Here is a 17,331-nt window from a genome sequence, read left to right on the forward strand (position 1 = left end):
TATATTATCTATTGTCCAACTCAGTGTAAAAAAAACGGTTCCTGTAAAGAACTAATTATTAATAATAATAAAGCTAAAAAGTCATGACTTATCATAATATTGATTAATTTAATTAAGTCATAACTTCTTACAGTAATCAAGAATGTCATTAATAAATGGAGGTGAACAGTTGTGCCTTTAAATCTGCTTTATTGATTTATATAATTAAAAAGTCAGAAAATTTGGATGTCATGAAGATAATATATTTTTTTAAAAAAATATATATTTTATATGCTGCAACAGATATATTATTTGAGGCAACAGGTTATCTATTTGTTGCAACGGATGATATATCTGTGTAACAAATGATTTATCTGATGCAACAGATATATAATCTGTTGTCCAACTCGGTGTAAAAAAATGATTCCTTGAAAGAACTAATTATTTTAATAATAAATCTGAAAAGTCATGACTTATCACAATATTGTTTAATTTAATTAAGTCATAACTTCTTACAGTAATCAAGAATGTCATTAATAAATGGAGGTGAATAGTTGTGCCTTTAAATCTGCTTTATTAATTTATATAATTAAAAAGTCAGAAAATTTGGATGTCATGAAGATGATATATTTTTTTAAAAAAATATATATATTATATGTTTCAACAGATATATTATCTGATGCAGTAGGTTATCTATTTGTTGCAACGAATGATATATCTGTTGTGACAGATGATTTATCTGATGCAATAGATATATAATCTGTTGTCCAACTCGGTGTAAAAAAATAATTTCTGGAAAGGACTAATTATTTTAATAATAAATCTGAAAAGTTATGACATATCACAATATTGTTTAATTTAATTAAGTCATAACTTCTTACAGTAATCAAGAATGTAATTAATAAATGGAGGTGAACAGTTGTGCCTTTAAATCTGCTTTATTAATTTATATAATTAAAAAATCAAAAAATTTGGATGTCATGAAGATAATATATTTTTTTAAAAAAAATATATATTATATGTTGCAACAGATATATTATCTGATGCAACAGGTTATCTATTTGTTGCAAATCATGATATATCTGTTGTAACAGATGATTTATCTAATGCAACAAATATATTATCTGTAGTCCAAAACAGTGTAACAAAAATGGTTCCTGGAAAGAACTAATTATTAATAATAATAAAGCTGAAAAGTCAAGATTTATCATAATATTGATTAATTTAATTAAGTCATAACTTTTTACAGTAATCAAGAATGTCATTAAGGACGTGATTCTACTACACACTATTTATTTCTCACTCTTGTTACACCTTCAACTACTTTCTCTTCAAGGACGTGATTGTTTTTTCCTGTCTCTCGTAAGTTTTTTTCTTGATTTTTGTGTAAATATGCGTTGTATTACATTACATTCGAATTCTTTCTTTTCTTTACTTTTGTGTTTACGTGTGTGTTTTGTCAACTTATGCGTTTTTTAGATATGGTTGATCCTGCGTGGGATGTTGCTATTTTACGAGATGCCATGAGGGAACTGCAGAAGGAGGTTCATGACCTGCATTAGGAGTTGACCACTGTCAGAGTAAGGATGCTGCGGGAGATCCGTAGGCTGCGGAGGGCGCTGCTGCTGCCCTTTGAAGATTGGCTGGCTGGCCATACAAATAATAATGATGTTACTAATAATTATAATAATAATTAAGCTTTTTTTCTGTTATCTATGTATTTTTTTGTTTGTTTTATAAAAAATTATGTTTGATGCACTTGACTTTTTATTTGCTATTTAATTTTCTCGCTGTCTATTTCTATTTCTTAACGAATGGCATGTCTACAATTAAGGAATAATTTGATTCTAGTATCAATAGAAAGAACATATGAGTTATCTGTTAGGTTTTGTGCGTGACAGGAGCTGTATTTTGTTGTTCGAAACATATTAGTAATCTGATGAAACAGATTATTTATCTGTTGAAACAGATTACTAATCTGGTGCAATAGAATACTCATCTATTTGATTCATAATCATATTACGGGCACCTAGAACCCTTAAACATGAATCCAACATGAGTCTACTGTTACAACAGAACATTTATCTGGTGCCGCAGTTAATGGATCTGTTTAAACAGATTGCTCTTGTATTGCATTCATATTCGCGTGCAAACTATTGTTGTAAAAATAAGACTTGCAGCTACCCAAATTCAACTAAAAAGCATAATCTGACTTACCAAAGTCTCCTCTCAAGTAAATTCCAAAGTTGAAAGTGATTTACGAAACAAAATTTGACATAAAAATTTGGTCAAAGAGCAGCAGTTGGGGTAACAACAACAACAACAATTATCAACAAGAAGAATATGAAGTTGATAATGAAGTATAGGATGATGATAATGAATCAAAAGATGATGAATAAAGTAGCAGCAACAATGAACAACAAATATCGTGAAGAGAGAGAAAATAACCACGGATGAGGGGAGAGAAAAAAACTCCTTTTTTCCCTTCGTTCCCCATTATATATTAACTAACATTTGAATCAAAGTATAAATTTAAAAACTTGTGGGTTATTTTAAAATTTTCCAAACTTTCTTAAACCATAATTAAGTAATTGTCACCTCTACTCAATTATTAAGACTTGTGTCACCTACATCTCATTTTAAAACTCTTTTGTCACCTGTGGCCCAAACCCCCAACTCACTACCATGAATATTTGTTTACGATTTTGATAAAAACTCTTTAGATATTTTTATTATTTAAAAATTGATAATAGGAATAGAAATTCATTTAATTATTTTATGATGGTGTAAAATAACTTTAAGCAAATTAAAAATAAATAAATATAATTTAAATCACGGGACCAAGAAAAAATCAATCAATGTAAAACACAAGAAACGAGTCTACTTATATTAAGTAGTATCCAATAAGAGAAATTTAATTCATAAGAGAGAAACAAATATTTAATAACTTGTATCGTGCTACCCAAAATCATTGGAAAATCTTGTAGCTAACTTTTTACTACTCAGAGTCTAGATGCTACTAGTTTCAATCGAAGTAGTATAATAAGTTTCGAGTTAATTTCTTATATTGTCATTGAACTATTGATAATAACCCACAAAAGTCACTTTTATTTTTTTATGACAAAAATGTCACTGAACTGTCATTTTATCTCTCATATTGTCATTCTAACATTTTAAGTTACTAAACTTACTTAATTAAGTTTAAATTTAATGACAATTCATTAGATTATACCACTCCAAGTACATAACAAAAAATGAGTCTAATATAAAAGGCAATAAAATCCACCAAAATGAAATATACATTTTAAATAAACAAAAATTAGACATATTGAGATGTTGAAGAAAAATTAAAAAAATACTTAATATTTTATAGGACTATTTTAAAGAAAAGTATACTCTCTTCATTTCATATTACTAGCAGGGGCGGATCCAGGATTTTCAGTGAGGGGGTTCAGTAGTACATACGGACTAGCCGAAGGGGATTCAGCCTCTATTATTTATACATAAAAATAAAATTTACCATGTAAAAATAGTATAATTTTCCGACGAAGGGGGTTCGGATGAACCCCCTGTAATACATGTACATCCATCACTAATTACTAGTATAAGGTACGCGCTTTACGCGTGTACCTATATTAATGAATAAATAATTAAAAAATTGATAAATATAGTAGTGAAGTTTGCGTGCAACGTGAAAAAGTGGACCTTTAACACTAAATGGTCGGGAAAAAGATCTAGATTTTACGTTATAAAATTTAATATTTATTAACATAAAATTAATTTTTCAAACTAAATAATAATTACAGAATTCAAATAACTATTATAATATACTGATTAAGGTTATTGATTTAGAAGATCTAGAGCAAAGGAATGTGCATTAGAACCAGAAAAAAATCATAAAACTTAATGTTTGAATCATTTAATCTCGGGGAGTGTATGAATAAACTTCCGAATAGCTATTATATATGACTTCGTCGGCATTAGAATGGGATATATAATCAGAAGATAATTTTAAATGTAAACACATGAAAAAGAATGTTAATTTTCACACATAAATTCTAGGGTAGATGTTGCATTAAAGTTTATGTGACCATTTGAAACACTTAGATAAGGTGACTGAAATCAAATTCTTAAACGAATAAAAATGTTAACAGGAATTAATATGATTTTAAAACTCAATTAACACTAATACCAATATTATGGTCTCTGCCATCTTCAACAACTTTTGAATGTGAGAGTCCTGGCCAACATTTCGCTCCATACAATATAACTGGTCGGACTGCCGCTCTATAGAATTTACCTTTAAGCTTAGGAGGAACCTTCTTATCACACGAGACTCCCTAAGCGAATCTCTATTTCAACCATCCATCACCAATACGGTGTATGACATACTCGTTAATCTCACCATTCCCCTGAATCATAGACCCAAAATAATTGAAATTCTCCCTCATTTGAACATCCTGAGAATCCTGCTTTACTACCATGTCAGACTCATGCGATAAATCACTAAATGTATATTTTAAGTACTTCATCTTGATCCGGCTCAACCTAAATTCTTTAGAGACAACGGTCTGTTTCCATATGCATCATAAGAGAAACTGGGAGTTACTACCACAAATCCATTTTTGAGAGATCTAAAATCTAAACCCTTATCTTCTTGTTCCTATTTCTTGTCAAGCAACTCCAATCCAAAGTACTTGACTCTTTTGTCGGTATCAGATTCCATGAATCAACAACTTCTATATTCTTTAGTTTTAAATATGTTTGATTTTAAATTGGACTCCATAACCATTGCTCTCAGTAAACTCAAATTAATGTAATATAGAACATATAAAAAAATTAAACAAATTACGGGGGACTTTTAGAATTGAGGCAAAGTAATTAATGTATAATTTAAAGAAAAATCTTTTCATAAGCACAACAATAATATATTTAGTGTAAACTCATAAAGTGAGGTCCATAAAGAAATAAAGTTCACACAATCTTATCCTTATCTTAGAGGTAGAAAGGTTGTTTCTTAGACACTCACCCATCCAAAAAGAAAAAGAGATAACAAACTAAGAAGGAGATAGAAGAACAACTCCCGAGTAGGTGGTGGAGGTTTCGTGAAATGGGAGTTTGATGAGTTTCGAGTATCAGGTGTTACCGTGCTTTCTGTGGTTTCTTTGTACTTATCAACTAGCTTTTCTCTTCCAGGGTTAGTTAAAAGAGTATTCTGAAAGGACTGTTTAAAACCAGCTGCAACTAATAGTCACGTGTAACTCTTCATTATAACTTTCATCCTCAACATCACCAAATATGATTTTGGTGGATGGATCAGCCAAACTTGTGACAACCTATGAGGTAAGTATTGTCAAGAAATCACTAATATTGTCTAGGTATTAAGAAAAAATTGCTAATGGTTAAAATTGTTGTAAGATGATACAAACATATTTAGCGTGTACCTAAATTAGCAACTTATAAAAAACATGTGACAACATTAGTAGTACAGTAATAACTCCTTGCAGTTGCCAATGCCTCAAAGAGCAAGCATCATCTTACTTTCTGTTACAACAATACAAAACTATAGACTATACATGGAGAAGTCCTGTCCCCCGGACCTTGGCCTGCAAGAAGAGAAGGAAATCGTGTAACTAAAGCTAAAAAATTATATGATGAAAATATCATTTGAAAAACTTTTGTACATTGCCAAAACTTCTGAATAATTTTGAGGGTAACCTCAATTTTTTTTTTGAAGTTCTGCTTAGCTTTTTCCTTGACTTGTTTTGGATCTTTATTTGCCTTTTCCTTGAACTCTTTGAAAGCTTGAATCAAGTTTTCCAAGAAAATTTGAAGCCCTCCTGACGCATTATTGAGCATCAAATGCTCTTCCACATCACAAGGTCTTATGTCTACTTCCTCTAAGAAACCTTGAATCTGTTGAAACAAAGTCTGTGTTTTCAAATTTAAGTAAATCTTAACCAACTCTTTGGGAAAGTCCGGTGTACTAAAGCAATTGCTATGCACAATGCCCGAAAGGTACCCACCATAAGGGTGTATTGTATGCAGCCTTACCTTACATTTCTGCTAGAGGATGTTCCAAGGATTGAACCAGTGACCTTCTGAACACATAACAGTAATTTTACCAGTTATTACAAGGCTCCCCTTCTCTTAACCAACACTCTGAATGCTTCATATCTGTAGTATGACATCTCAATATGCATATCTATCTTTCTCAAAAATTAGAGTTATCAAGTTTATCCTTGTGATTTGTGGTAAATATAATTATTATTTATCTTTATAGATTTGTGATGTCGAATTACAACACAAGAATTAATATTGAAGAATAACATCATAAGAAAATATATCACTACAACATTTTAGTCTTTCGGCCACACTAAATCTGGACCACACCTGTAAAGTGTGGCCTATACTATTAAAGACCACGCTTTTAAAATGTAGCCTTAGTTTTCAGCTTTTTGCCACACTAATTTTGGCAACGCTTTGAAAGTGTGGTCCTTAATAGTATAGGTCACACTTTACAAGCGTTGATAAATAATGATTTAATTAGCAACGTTTATTCATATATACAACAACACCTATAAATGTGGTATTAGTATAATTTAAAAGACAATACTTTTAAAATGTGGCCTAAAACTTTTCCTTGAAATATTTCACTATCCTTCAAAATATTTCACTCTCCCTCCAATTTATAATTGGCCAAAAATAATTAAGAAATGTAAGGATTTACACTACAGAAATACAATTCTCTCACAAATTCCTTCCAAATATATCTATTCTCTATCTCACACACAACCCTATGCCCATATTTCTTTGTATTCATCGTATCCATATATAGAGTTCTTGAATTCTTGAAGCTTGTGCAGAGTAAGTTCTGGGTGAGTTTGGTTGATTTTCAGGTGGGGTTATTTTGGGATGGGTTTCGTTGTTTTTAATGGGTTTTCGGTGAGGGATTCCACTATTGGAACACTAATAGCGACAGTGGGGATGTTGGGTCAGTGTTTTTTAAGGTTTTCAATGAGGGGAAGGTTTTGGGATATTGGAGCGACAATCGTCTCTGGTTAGACATCCTGGTGAGGTGGTTTATGTAATTTCTGGAGAAGCTGGTTTGGGAATTATTCGCTAGAGCCGTATCACAGTGAATACTATGTAAAGAAAAAAACTATGATAAGAGGTTGAATAGGGTACTTTAGTGTGTTCAGACACTTCGAAATTTGAACATTTTTCTATGGTTTTTGCTCTTGATGTTTCCTTGTTTCTTCTTCCTTATGTAGTTACTATATAGATTTTGTATGAAAGAAACACATTTTTAGTTGATTGTTGTTTTCTAGTGTAAACTTGTGTATTTCTGGTGGCTTGGAGTGTTTTTATTTTGGCTCTTTTTCTTAGTATATTAAGATCATAGGTTGCTACTAATTTGGAGGGCAATTGTAAACTGCTTTACCAGTTTATTTTTATTTGTGAAAACATTGCTTGTTCAACTTAGTTTCTTAATCTATAACAATAAACAATGAGAAAAAAGGGAGAGAAGAAATTTAGGTGGTCAAAACCAATGAAAAATTTGTTGTTGGAGATCATAGCTAATGAAGTGAAGTAGGGAAATAAATGAACTAATCAGTTTAAGTCCAGCACATTTAATCGTGTTTTAAATTCCATTAACAAACAACTAGGAACGAATTGTTCACCTAAGCATGTGGAGAATCATCTTAAAAAACCAATAAACACATGGAATATTGTGCAAACTCTACTAAACAAGAGTGGTCATGTATGGGATGACAACTTGATGATGATTTCGGCTAGTCCAAGAGTCTATGCATTGCATATTCAGGTAAAATCTATTGATTATTTATCCTTAGTGTTGATTTAAATATAATTGTAGATATTTTTTTTTGGAAGCATGTTGGCCTACTACGATTTTAATATGGATGTCGTAGTTCCATAAGTAAAACATTATGGAAATTGTATGGCTTACAATATTGGACTACTTACAAGTTCCACCTTACTAGTTCAAATAGAGGGACAACTGTATATTTGAATTATTCAATAGCTACTGTATTGTATAGCAATCGCAACCACCATATCTGAAACATTCTAACTATCTTTCCTTTTTCTGTTGGGTGTTGGCAGAAGCAATATGAGGCAGTGAGAAGTTTGCTAGTTTTTATGCTTTACTTTGGTGGCCCTTGAATCATGAGTTTGTTGTTGGCAATGTGATCGAGCGGTTAGAAAGAGAGAAGGGGGTAAGATAGGCATGGGAACTATTGGTGAGGAGGATTTGAAGAAGTGGGAGAAAACGCAAGGGGCTGCATTGGGTGGTGAAGAGAAGATCCTGGTGTTAGTAAGGCTGAGGCCTTTAAGTGAAAAGGAAATCACGAGGAATGAAGTTTCAGATTAGGAGTGTATCAATAAGACCACCATCTTATATAGGAACAGCCTCCAGGAACGGTCTAGATTGCCAACAGCTTATACATTCGATAAGAAAATTTCCCATTTCTGCCTTTGTATTTAGACATGATTGTTGTAGAATGAGGAATATTTTGTGAGAGGTAAATTGAGGACGAGATCTGGATATTTTAGTTTGTGAACTCAGGCTGAGATCGCTTCCTGGATTGGGTTGTTCTACTCTGCAGAACCATATATCTATTCGGATAATTTCATTAGTAGCTCAAGTACAAATTATAAATAATTTACTAATGCTACACATATTTTCTTGTTTTACTTTTCTGAGATTAGACAGGGTATATAAAGGTGATTGTTCAACAAGGGAAGTGTATGAGGGAGGAACAAAGAAGATTGCTCTTTTTGTTGTCAGCAGAATCAATTGTGAGTGTACCAGTCATATGTCTCTCACATTTTGTTGCAGAATTGCTATTCATTTGGTACTGTTACGACTACCTAAACATATTATGCAGCAACTATCTTTGCGTATGGTAAAACAAGCAATGGTAATACATACATAATGAATGGAATTACAGAGTTTACAGTCACAGACATATATGATTATATGCAAAAGGTAATTTATAGGGAAGTTCAGATGATACAGTCACTATCTTTCTAATACTTTTCTGTTCTTCTGTTTTAGACAATTGAAAGTTCAGCTAGTAAGTTTATAGGGAAGGACAACAAAACAACTCTTTCTGCTAGTGTGGTATGCATCAATTAGCTCACTATAGGGGTCTATCATCATTCTCAACATGGACACATGAATTGCTGATGGTAAATTTATGAATTTTGAATGCAGAATTTTGTTGATCTGGCTGGAAGTGAACGTGCATCTCAGGCGCTGTCAATTGGACAAAGACTGAAAGAAGGTTGTCATATTAATCATAGTTTGTTAACTTTGGGAATGGTTATTCGCAAGCTAAGGTTTATTGCTTGTTTCTTACATCATCTTTCTAAAACATCTGCATTTGCTGCAGCTTAGCTACATGTCTGAATGGTCTTTAAACATCAATTCAGTTTTACTGTCCATATAGCAAGTTGGGGATTTTTTTTTCTTTTTCATTCGTCTAATTAGCGAAGATAAACTTTATGGTGTTGAATAGTGTTGCTATGTGAATTGTGTCTATGTTTAACAGTACATAAAATGATGTTAACCACTTTGCGGACATCCATCACACCCTTTGGCTGTTTATATATACATGCATGTGCATTCAATTCATCTTTTCCACTACCTTATTGTCAAAGCTTCGCTGCATATAACACTTACCTTAATTGCAGCAAGGGAATACATGGGCATGTCAATTACCGAGATTCTAACCTAACTCGTATCCTTCAACCTGCTTTGGGGGGCAATGCTAGAATTGCCATAATCTTTACCTTGAGTACTGCCCGAAGCCATGTAGAGCAATCTCAAAATACACTTCTATTTTCCTGTTGTGCCAAAGAAGTGACCACTAATGCACAAGTCAATGTTGTAATGTCTGACAAGGCATTGGTGAAGCATTTGCAGAAAGAATTGGCCAGACTAGAGAGTGAATTAAAAACCCCCACAACTACTTGTGATCATGTGGTATTGCTGAGAAAGAAAGACCAGCAGATTGAAAAGGCGATTACACTTTCCTATTGAAACTTAGCAGCTACTAGCTTTTGGATTGGTTAGCAGGGGCAATTGAATTAATAAAATGAACCAATTATCAATTATTTCCCACAAAGTCTTTTATCTGACTACTGATTTCACATATTGTTCACTCAGTCATTTGCATTTAATTTGTCAAAGCGTCCTTGCTTCATGTTACAGTAAAAAATTCTCAAGGGTTATATAAATAGAAAGTTTTTTTAATTCCCAATTTTATCTGTCCATCTGAGAAATTGTTTGTTCCACAGTTGTATTAACTTGAGAATAGTTGTTATTGACCTTTGAAAATGCTAATCTTGTAAGAAGGTAGTAAAATGTGCAGAGAAAAATTGCAGGTAAACTTAACGTTAGTCTTGTAGAGATTAACTGATATCACATGATAATTTAATTTTTAGGTTTTCAATTATTGATCCTGGCTGTGGAACAACTAGTTGAAAAATAAGTCTCCTCAAAAGATGACTTTGAATCAGCTTGCATGGTTATATTCAATCATGTTAACTGCAGTAGTGGTAAAACTCGCCATGTGGCTTTACTGCAAAAGCTCAGGGAATGGCATTGTTTGCGCCTATGCAAAGGTATGTTTTTATTATCCTTTACCATCTAGCTTCTATGTCTTCTTCTGATGATCGATTTGCTTAAATTGTCGATGTATTTGTCTGGATCGCTATTTCGATGTGGTTACTAATGTAGTCGGGTTGATAGCATCAGTAATTGGTCATATTTCATTACTATGCTTTTATCTGTACTGTGAGATAATGAAATATGAAAAAGAAAAAATTTTTAAAAAAAGACCAGCCATCGGACGAAGGCTGAATACTGGTAGGGAAGGAAGCGAAAACATAGTAATGAAGCAAAAGTTACTGAGGGAAGTTATGAATAAAAGATTGATAACAAATGGGTAACAATGCCTATACAGTGTTGAAAAGACTGAACAAAAAGCGAGTATAATATTAGTAAACAACCTTATAACCTTAATGACCACTGTTTAACCTTATAACCTTAACAAGATGTTTTCTCAAAGTTTTTTTCTTTTTAAAACTGTTATGTGAAGAAATGTTTGTGCCCAGGGACAATATTTTGAAGGAGGTTGTTATGGTACCTCTTTAAATCATTAATTGTAATAGTTAATATATCCCTATTTAGTAAGGTTTGGTTGTATGGGGAGCTGGTATATGGATAAAACAGTGGTCTTTTCCATTGTAATACCTTGAACAGAGAATAACTTTAGAGTTATTGTGAAAAAAAAGTGGTCGATTCACTAGCATTGTCGTTATTGTGTTCATCTCTTTTCTTGCTCAAAACTAAATCTAAATTCTAATGAAGCCGTGTGGGGCTATTTCGATTCACTATCATTTTGCTGTTGTGTTCATCTCTTTTCTTGCTCAAAACTAAATCTAAAGTCTAGTGAAGTCGTGAGTGGCCTATTTCGATTCACTAGCACCTTGTTGTTCATCTTGTTGCTCTTGTATTGGCTTGAATCGCCTGATACACACTTAGTATTGTATCAATATGTTATTAATTTGTAGAACTTAATTTGATAGTTGTAGTAAGTTAGCAAAAACATCTAGATGCTCCATCTTTGCTGTTTGGCTTTCCCTTAAGTATCCTGAAATCCGTTCACGCTGTGTAACCATAATTGATCCCGCACAACCACTTTCTTAATAAGAGTAAAGCTTAATGGCCACCGTTAAGTAAACAACCTTATAACCTTAACGGCCACCGTTTAAAGCCTAATCTATACATAAAACTTAACGGACACCATTTAATAAACAACCTTATAACCTTAACGGCCACCGTTTAACCTTATAACTTTATATTAGGAAATAACCTTATAACTTTATAACCTTAACGACCACCATTTAACCTTATAACCTTATATTAGGAAACAACCTTATAACCTTATAACCTTAACGGCCACCGTTTAACCCTATAACCTTTTATCAGGAAACAACCTTATAACCTTAACGGAAACCGTTAAGTAAACTACCTTATAACCTTAGCCTTAACGGCCACAGTTTAAAGTCTAATCTATACATAAAACTAAACGGTCACCGTTTAACAAACAACCTTATAACTTTAACGGCCATCATTTAACCTTATAACCTTATATTAGGAAACAACCTTATAACCTTATAATCTTAGCCTTAACGGCCACCGTTTAAATCCTAATCTATACATAACACTTAACGGACATTGTTTAATAAACAACCTTTTAACCTTAACGGCCACCGGTTAACCTTAAAACCTTATATTAGGAAACAACCTTATAACCTTATAACCTTAACGACCACCGTTTAACCTTATAACCTTATATTAGGAAACAACCTTATAATCTTATAACTTTAGCCATAACGGCCAACGTTTAAAGCCTAATCTATACATAAAACATAACGGACATCGTTTAATAAACAACCTTATAACCTTAACGGCCACCGGTTAACCTTAAAACCTTATATTAAGAAACAACCTTATAACCTTAACGGCCACCGTTAAGTAAACAACGTTATAACCTTAGCCTTAACGGCCACCGTTTAAAGCCTAATCTATACATAAAACTTAACGTCCACCGTTTAATAACTAACCTTATAACCTTGATGGCCACCGTTTAACCTTATAACCTTGTAACCTTAATGGCCACTATTTAACCTTATAACCTTAAAGGGCCACCGTTTAACTTTATAACCTTGTAATCATGCCCTTCTGTTGACCTCAGTGTTTGGACTAGGCATAAAACCACTCCATTTTCCCATAAGATGGGTGAAATATGACAACAACATAGTGATGAATACTAGTAACCTATAAAGACAAGTAACCTACAACAGCTAGTTTTGAAAGCTTGAATCATGTTTCTGTGGAAATTGAAGTAGTTTGCATGTTTCAAATCACAGGAGTAATGCAAGTCATAAGAGGTCTATTGTGTCCAGCTTGGTAAAGGGCGCGCTCATTCTTGAACGTGACATTGAAGATCAATCTATCTTTGGTGCCATTTTCAAATACAAATCTCCCAACTACTACTGTCACTCAACTACACTGTCTAACAATCAGAATCAACCAAAGTATGTAATTGCCTTTCAAGGTACAAACACAAAAGGAGATAGCTTACGCAGATACATGAAGGTTAACGGCCGATTCATTGTAGACCATCTCGAAAACACCTCTCGAGTCTATATGGGTTTGAAAGCTGTCCAAAATATCATTCAAAATGACAAGACTTAGATATCTTGCTTGCAGGGCATTCTTTAGGTTATGCAATTTCCTCAATGATTGAAAGGTATATGGATAAAATGAAGATGATATTGATCTGCTAAATGTAAGTTTTGACAGTCTATTTGTTTAAGGGCCAGGGTTCAACAATTTTTTTTCTCAAAAGCAGAAAGGGTTCAACTTAAAGAAAATTGGATTTGATTTGATAATGCTTCTAAGTTGAGGCTGAGGTAGTGATATACTTGTTTCTGTACATATTATATCAACTGGGTCAGGCTTATCTTAGACAAAAATCATTCCATAAAGAAGTAAGCAAATAAAAGATAGAGGGTAAAGGGAAAGACACCATGACTAACTTTTGATATTTCATGTGATTCTTGCCTGCTCTCGTGGTCTATAATTTCATTCCATTATTTTCACCTCTTTATCTCGTATTACTTGCAGGGTTTGTCATTCTCTGATCTTATGTATGTAAGAAAAAAATATGGCAACTGATGTTTCAAATCCGACTTAACATCTGGAGAATGTCTCAGAGGCTCTTGTTGTGAGTTTACACCTGTGCTTTCTCTTAGTTCTTTCTCTGCAATCTTCACACATGGTAGCCTTGCCATGCATTAAGTTATAAGTTGCTCCTTTTTGGTTCTTACTCACAATTCCTTTTCTGCTATCTATTGTATAACTTCTTGTTAATTCCATCATTTTTATATGTTCTATTTTGTCCTTTGATTAGGCTACTGTCATAGTTTATTTTTTAGTGTTACTGCTCATTGTCCGTCTATTAGCATGTCGTGCTTTGTATTTCTTTTCATTTCATAACATTTCAATGAATATCAGTAACATTTGTAATCTCACTTGCATTTGACTTCACTAATATTGGTACAGGGCCTTAAAGAACTTGTCAACTCGTTACCGGAAGTAAACAACAACAGATTTATTACATATGGCATTACTCAAGATGGTATGTACAACAACATAGTATGTTATTCAACTAGAGAGGATCATAGTTCAACTCACAAATCAGCAAAGATATGAATAATAATGTATATTGTGATCGAGGATGTCGCAAAGCCTAGATTAAGCATGGAGTCAGTCTATTTCTTGAAGGAAACATGATGAAAATATGCGTGTACTATAATTTTTGAGTTATTCTTATCTAACATAGTGTTTTGAGACAATCTAAATAGAATAATGATGTATAATATGACTAGTGGATGTATCAGAATATAATTGTATTTTTCAATCAAAATTTGTAATAAATATTAATCGTATAAACTAGACAAGAATGTTATATTTTAAACGTGTGGTCATTGGGAGCAGGGAAATATATTGTGCGACTTATTTAGATGTGTATTTACAATTAGCAAATGCAACACTTTGTAAATATTGCTTTAGAGAAGCTATTAATGGCTACACTTCAAAAGTGTGGCCTTAAGAAAGTAAAGACCACGCTTTTTAAGCGTTGTTATAGAGATGCTACAAAAGGCTATGTTTCTGAAGCGCGCCCAATAGTAAAACAAAGGCAACATTTTTTATGTGTTGTTGTAGAGGTGCTACAAAAGGCAACGCTTGTGAAATGTGCCCAATACCAAAACAAAGGCAACACTTGTAAGTGTAGCTTTATCAAATAAAAGTGTTGCCAATGACAAGCTACAAAGTGTGGCCTTTATAACTTAATAGCCACGCTTTTTAAGTGTAGCTGATATGGCAACAATTGAAAAGCGTGGCCTTTGATCAAAGGTTACGCCTCTTTAGGCCACCCCCTAAAAAGTGTTGCCTAAAGTCCAAAAGTGTAGCCTTTGATCAAAGACCATACTTTCTGCTATTTTAGGCCACATTTTACCAGAGTGGCCGTAGGCCAAAAATGTTGTAGTGTACTCTTTGAAAAGAGCATCCACTTATAGATAGGTGAAGGCAAAATTTTGTATGAGTTTTAAATGCAACAATAATAGTAACATATTTAGTGTAATTTCATAAGGTAGAGTTTAAGGAGGGTAGTTGTATATATTTCCCTTACCTTTATTTTTACAAAAGGAGAAGAAATCGTTTCTTATAGTTCCTCAAAAGAATTAAACTAAAAAAACATACCTTGGTCGAGAATGATGACGAAAATAAATGTGTCATAGTCCGTAGAGTTGTAGTATTTTGCTAACTTTATGGATTTAGACTCGATTTAATCAAAAGTTGAAGCGTTAAAGCAGAAAAAAAATTCCAGTCAATGAAACCAACACGTGGTATGGCAAATCAACAATGTAATTAACCACATATTCTGATTATGCCATCATAAAACTTTGAGTCATAAATTTGAATTATAACGTTGGCTTCATTAGTATAAAATCAAATAATGCTATAGTTTCAAGAAGCTATACGAAATAATTTGATTAGAAAGAAGAAACAAATCAAGATGGGAAGCATTGGTAAACATATTTTTGATTTCTCGACTTGGTACTTTTAAAATATGAAATTAAATCTTAGATCTATTATGGTAAAAAATAAAGACTCCTAAACCTACATAAATTTTAATAGCGTGAAATTTTTCATCTTTAGGTCTTTTATTTTTCTTTTCTTTTGGTCATGATTTTTTTGGAAGATGGAATTAATGCATAATTCTATATATGGTAAAAGAATAATCAAAAAGAATTTTAATTACGTGAACTTTCCTTCATTGGTTCTTTTTTTTTGTTTTGTCGTTCATGATCCTAGTTACTTTGACTTTTATCTATAGAATTTAAAAAGGGAAGTCCGGTGCATTAAAGCTACCGCTATGCGCAGTGTTCGGGGAAGAACCCCACCACAAGGATGTATCATACGCAGCCTTACCTTGCATTTCTGCCAGAGGTTGTTTCCAAGGCTTGAACCCGTGACCTCCTGGTCACATGGCAGCAACTTTATTGAAGGGCAAAAAGTTCAAAGAACATTTCTAAGGCCCTTTACACTTTTAATATGGAAACGTGCATTGCACGTTTATCCTTAATTATTTAATTTAAAACTTGAATTTTCAACGACAGATATTTGCTTGGTGACGAAATCATGCCGCAACTAAATATCATTATATATTTCAAACATACAAATATATTATAGCAGTATCAAGAAACAAAATATAATATCACAAAATGATAAGATACTTGCAAGTTTTTTTCATCCTACGAAGCACAAAATATAAAAAGTTTATTAATACATATATAATCGTAGCTAAGACAGTATTTATATACAAAGCTCAATAATTTCTCGCTACGTTCCTATTAATTATAACATAAAGGCAAGTCAAATTTGAGCATTGCAAGTTCTTATTCTTCCAAATCAAGTAGATTTGGTCAACAATTCGATTGACTCATGCTTTATAATTTCTTAATCTTCATCTACTTTCGAATCCTTTCAACTTCACCCCTCATGCTATGGCATATAACCTGCAATCAGCTTCACCCCTCATGCTATGGCATATAACCTGCAAATTGCATATGAATTTAAGAAAAAAATAATAGTATATGATAGACTTTGTCAATGCCATTTCAATTTCTAACGAGTAATAAAAAATATTAAAGATAACAGAATGTTTTAAGAGTACACGGTAATAATTTATAATTTATAATTTATTATTGTAAACATTAAAAACATACTACAATTTAAAAACTTACCTCAAATCAATTTGATATACCTATTAATAATTAATAATTAATAATTATACAATATTTAGTACGTTCAAACTAATACATCTTTTCATGAAAATAAACGTCTCTATTAATAAATGTCTTCAAAATACACGATATAGTAGATCATATTGTTATGTAAAGACCTAAATTCTTCCGAAAGACCTATCAGTATGAAATCTAGAAGGCATGACCTAAAGATGAATTTCTCAACATATGCAAAATATTTTCTTATACTTCTAATGATCACACTTATACATGTTTTAACTTTTAATTGATATAACATATTTCATTTGAAATGTTTTGCTAGAAAGGAAACAAAATATCTCAACATTTCAACCCAGTTTGTGAGCTAATCGTAAAATAGTGTTGATAACATAATCTCGAGAATAGTCTTTTTTCAAAAGGTAAAAATTATCTACACCC

Source organism: Capsicum annuum, chromosome 4, assembly GCF_002878395.1.
Source record: "Capsicum annuum cultivar UCD-10X-F1 chromosome 4, UCD10Xv1.1, whole genome shotgun sequence".
Lineage (NCBI taxonomy): Eukaryota > Viridiplantae > Streptophyta > Magnoliopsida > Solanales > Solanaceae > Capsicum > Capsicum annuum.